The following is a 6000-nucleotide window of genomic DNA, read 5'->3' on the forward strand; positions in this document are numbered from 1 at the left end:
CCCCTTTAGGATGGGATGGCATCTCACATAATATCACACTATTACACAAATTGGAGTCATCGTTCTTCTCTTCAACTTACATTTTATACTTCCTTTTAAGCTCTGTGCTTATTCCCTATCAAACATTTGCAGAGGTAATATACCCACAAAGGTGAGGCTAACTCAGTGCTTTCAGATAATCTCTACCACTTTTGCCCTTAAAGGGATACACTGTATATAAAAACATGTCTGAGAGTTCTCCCTCCTCCACTTGTTATGCAATATGGACTAGACAGTTTCCCATCTTTGAATTTTCCTTCTTATGTGGGACATGCAATCAAAAAAGGTCATTCCTGGCAGTGAGTGAAAAACAAAACAAAACACCAAATGTGGAAAACTCCAATTTTGATCAGCAATGCTTTGGAGGAACAATCATGATGAATAGGGGGAAATGTAAATGTGAATAAAGGAAACATCATTTATTTAATTTTATTTGTATTCCAGTATAGTTAACATATGGTGTTATAGTAGTTTCAGGTACATGATATAGTGATTCAACAATTCCATACATTACCCAGTGCTCGTCACAAGTGCACTCCTTAATCCCCATCACCTATTTAACCCATATCCCCACCCAAGTACCCTCTTGTAACCTCTTGTAATAATTAAGAGTTTGTTTCTTGACTTGCCTCAGTCTCTCTCTCTTTCTCTTCCTCTCTTTTTCACTCACTTGTTTTGTTTCTTAAATCTGACAAATGAATGAAATCATATGGTATTTGTCTTTCTATGACTGACATTTCACTAAGCATTATAATATTATATAATATATCATATTTATATTTGTAATTATATTTTATACTTATAAATTACATTTGCAATTATAATTATTATGTATTAAATATATTATATATAACTTATATAATATTATAATACTATGTATGTGTATATAGATCACTACTTTTTTTAAGTTTTTTTTTATTTTGAGAAAGACACAGACAGTTCAAGTAGGGGAGGGGCAGAGAGAGAGGGAGACAGAGAATCCCAAGCAGGCTCTGCACTGTCAGCCAGAAGCTGACATGGAACTTGAACTCACAAAACTGTGATCATGACTTGATCCAAAACCAAGTGTCCGATGCTTAACTGACTGAGCCATCCAGGTGCCCCCATCACTACTTCTTTATCCATTCATCAATTGATGAACACTTGGGCTGCTTCCATGATTTGGCTATTGTATATAATTCCGCTGTAAACAAAAGGGTGCACATATCCCTCTGAATAAGTGTTTTTGTAATTTTTTTGGATAAATACCCAGTAGTGTGATTACTGGATCATAGAATAGTTCTATTTTTAACTTTTTGAGGGACCTCCATACTGTTTTCCACAGTGGCTGGGCCAGTTTGCATTCCCACCAACAGTCCACAAGGCTTCCTTTTTCTCCACATCTTTGCCAACAGTTGTTATTTTTTGTGTTTTCGATTTAGCCATTCTGACAGATGTGAGGTAATATATCATTCTAGTTTTGATTTGCACTTTACCTTATGATGAGTGATATTGAGCATCTTTTCATGTGTCTGTTGGCCATCTGGATATCTTCAGAGAAATTTCTGTTCATTTATTCTGCCCATTTTAAAAATTGGATTAGTTTTGTGGGGGTGTTGATTTGTAGTTTTTTAATGTATTTGTAGTATTTAATTTGTAGTTTTTAATATATACTATATTTAATATATTTGTAGTTTTTAATTTGTAGTTTTTAATATATACTAACCATTTTTCAGATAAGTCCTTTGCAAATATCTTCTCCCTTTCAGTGGGTTGCCTTTTAGTTTTGTTGATTGTTTCCTTTACTGTGCAGAGTATTTTTATTTTGATATAGTCCCAATAGTTATTTTTGTTTTTATTTGACATATCTAGAAAAACGTTGCTATGGATGATGTCAGAGACCTGCATGTGTCTACTTCTAGAAGTTTTATGGCTTCATGTCTTACATTTAGGTCTTTAATCCATTTTGAGTTGTTTTTGTGTATGGTGTAAGAAAGTGGTCCAGTTTTCCCAGCATCATTTGTTGAAGAGACTGTCTTTTTCCCATTGCATATTCTTTCTTGGTTTGTTGAAGATCAGTTGACCATATAGACATCGATTTATTCTGGGCTTTCTATTCTGTTCCATTGAACTGTATGTCTGTTTTTCTGTGAGGGTACCATAATTTTTAAATTACTACAGATTTGTAATATAACCTGAAGTCTGGAATTGTGATACCTCCAGCTTTGCTTTTTCTTTTTCAAGATTCCCTTAGCAATTTGAAGTCCTTTGTGGATCCATATAAATTTTAGGATTATTTCTTTTAGTTTTCTGAAAAAAGGCTGTCATTTTTTGGGTAGGAATTGCATTAAATGTGTAGATTGTAGATTGTTTTGAGTAGTATAGGCTTCTTCTTCTTCTTCTTCTTCTTTTCTTCTTTTAGAGAGAGCAAGCACATAAGTGGGGGAGATGGGCAGAGGCATGTTGTAGACTCTGGGTCTAAAGTTCTCTCTAGCAAGAGAGCGGGACATAGGATTATTATGTGAGAGATGGTTAATGTCTGGGAAAAGACAAGAGCCCTGAATAAGGGTCCTTGCCCCATATTTATTAAGATCAGAAGGCTTACAAGTGTGATGCCTTCACATTTGCATAAAGAGACAATGAATCGGTGAACATTAACTGATGGGCACGAGAAAAAGGGGGTTTTGAAGATATGCAGTGTTTGGAGTTTGGGTCAATATAAAACAAAATCCTGGTGCTGGGCAGATGGGCAGATGGTTAACAGCAGACAGGAGGCACATTGCCTGTTTATTTTAGCTAGCCTAGGGAATAAGACAGAACAAATAACCTCAGGGTTAACAAGGCACCTTTTCTTTTGTTAATCATCTCTGCCCTGGGCAGCTTCACTCAGAGCACAGGGCAGCAGTTCATAGCTCAATTTACCTGTTTACCTAACTTCCTCCTTCCTTCCTGTGAAAGCAGCTTTCTGCTATAGTACTAAATTGAGGGGGGCGGGGCGCTTCTGCCCTGAATACTTAATCTTGTTTATTTCATATACCTATGTTCTATATTGGGGTTTTACCCCTCCCTATTCTGGGTGACTTGCACCTCCTTACTTTATTCTGGGGGCCCCAGCCCCCCTTTACTCTATTCTGGAGGGTCTAAGCCCCCCTACTCTATCCTTATTCACCTAATCTTGTTTACCCAAACTCAGGTGTGAACATCCTATGGCTTTGTACTTCTTTATGCCTTGTTAACTCATTGGTGTGAACCCAGGGAATTCCTAAACTTATTCCCCACAGAGGGAGAGAGAGAATCTCAAGCAGACTCCATGCTGAGTGTGGAGCCTGATGCAGGGCTTGATCCCATGACCCTGGAATCATGACCTAAGCCAAAATCAAAAGTTGGACACTCAACTCACTGAGTCAGACAGGCACTCTGGGTAGTATAAACATTTTAACAATATTTTTCTTCCAATCCATGACCATAAAATGAATTTCCATTTTTTTGTGTCATCTTTAATTTCTTTCACCAATGTTTTATATTTTGCAGAGTACGCATCTTTTTACCTCTTTGGTATGTTTATTCCTAAGTAACTTATTATTTTGGGGACAATTATAAATAAGATTGTTTTCCTGATTTCTCTTTCTGCTGTTTCATTAGTTTATAGAAATGCAACAAATTTCTGCACATTGATTCTATATCCTATGAGTTTACTGAATTCATTAATTAGTTCTATCATTTTTGGGGGGACTCTTTTGGATTTTCTATATACAGTATCATGTCATCTGCAAATAGTTAAAGTTTTACTTCTTTCTTACCAATTTTATATCTTTTTGTTGTTTAATTACTATGACTAGGACTTCCAGTATTATGCTGAATAAAAGAGTTGAAAGCAGACATCCTTGTCTTGTTCCTGACCTTAGGGAGAAAGCTGTCAGTTTTTTCCTCAGGAATATGATATTCATTATGGGTTTTCCTATAAGGCATTTATCATGTTGAGGTATGTTCCCTCTAAACCTACTTTGTTGAAGACTTTTATCATGAATAGATGCTGTATTTTGTCAAATGCTTTTTCTGCATCCATCTTAGTTTTTCTGATCATATGGTTCTTGTCAGTTCTCTTATTGTTGGGATGTATCACGTTGAATGATTTGCAACATTGAACCACCTTTGCATCTCAGAAATAAATCCTAGTAGATTTTAGTGAATTATTTTCAGATGTATTGTTGAATTCTGTTTGCTGTATTTCATTGAGGATTTTTGCCTCTATGTTCATCTAAAATATTGGCCTGTCATCTTTGTGTGTGTGTGTGTGTGTGGCATTTTTTTTAATATATGAAATTTATTGTCAAATTGGTTTCCATACAACACCCACTGCTCATCCCAAAAGGTGCCCTCCTCAATACCCATCACCCACCCTCCCCTCCCTCCCACCCCCCAAAAACCCTCAGTTTGTTCTCAGTTTTTAACAGTCTCTTATGCTTTGGCTTTCTCCCACTCTAACCTCTTTTTTTTTTTCCTTCCCCTCCCCCATGGGTTTCTGTTAAGTTTCTCAGGATCCACATAAGAGTGAAACCATATGGTATCTGTCTTTCTCTGTATGGCTTATTTCACTTAGCATCACACTCTCCAGTTCCATCCACGTTGCTAAAAAGGCCATATTTCATTTTTTCTCATTGCCACGTAGTATTCCATTGTGTATATAAACCACAATTTCTTTATCCATTCATCAGTTGATGGACATTTAGGCTCTTTCCATAATTTGGCTATTGTTGAGAGTGCTGCTATAAACATTGGGGTACAAGTGCCCCTATGCATCAGTACTCCTGTATCCCTTGGGTAAATTCCTAGCAGTGCTATTGCTGGGTCATAGGGTAGGTCTATTTTTAATTTTCTGAGGAACCTCCACAATGCTTTCCAGAGCGGCTGCACCAATTTGCATTCCCACCAACAGTGCAAGAGGGTTCCCGTATCTCCACATCCTCTCCAGCATCTATAGTCTCCTGATTTGTTCATTTTGGAAACTCTGACTGGCATGAGGTGATACCTGAGTGTGGTTTTGATTTGTATTTCCCTGATAAGGAGTGACGTTGAACATCTTTTCATGTGCCTGTTGGCCATCCGGATGTCTTCTTTAGAGAAGGGTCTATTCATTTTTTCTGCCCATTTCTTCACTGGGTTATTTGTTTTTCAGGTGTGGAGTTTGGTGAGCTCTTTATAGATTTTGGGTACTAGCCCTTTGTCCGATATGTCATTTGCAAATATCTTTTCCCATTCCGTTGGTTGCCTTTTAGTTTTGTTGGTTGTTTCCTTTGCTGTGCAGAAGCTTTTTATCTTCATAAGGTCCCAGTAATTCACTTTTGCTTTTAATTCCCTTGCCTTTGGGGATGTGTTGAGTAAGAGATTGCTATGGCTGAGGTCAGAGAGGTCTTTTCCTGCTTTCTCCTCTAAGGTTTTGATGGTTTCCTGTCTCACATTCAGGTCCTTTATCCATTTTGAGTTAAATTTTGTGAATGGTGTGAGAAAGTGGTCTAGTTTCAACCTTCTGCATGTTGCTGTCCAGTTCTCCCAGCACCATTTGTTAAAGAGACTGTCTTTTTTCCATTGGATGTTCTTTCCTGCTTTGTCAAAGATGAGTTGGCCATACGTTTGTGGGTCTAGTTCTGGGGTTTCTATTCTATTCCATTGGTCTAGGTGTCTGTTTTTGTGCCAATACCATGCTGTCTTGATGATTACAGCTTTGTAGTGGAGGCTAAAGTCTGGGATTGTGATGCCTTCTGCTTTGGTCTTCTTGAAAATTACTTTGGCTATTCGGGGCCTTTTGTGGTTCCATATGAATTTTAGGATTGCTTGTTCTAGTTTCGAGAAGAATGCTGGTGCAATTTTGATTGGGATTGCATTGAATGTGTAGATAGCTTTGGGTAGTATTGACATTTTGACAATATTTATTCTTCCAATCCATGAGCAGGGAATGTCTTTCCATTTCTTTAAACCTTCTTC

Source organism: Felis catus, chromosome D4, assembly GCF_018350175.1.
Source record: "Felis catus isolate Fca126 chromosome D4, F.catus_Fca126_mat1.0, whole genome shotgun sequence".
Classification (NCBI taxonomy): Eukaryota; Metazoa; Chordata; class Mammalia; order Carnivora; family Felidae; genus Felis; species Felis catus.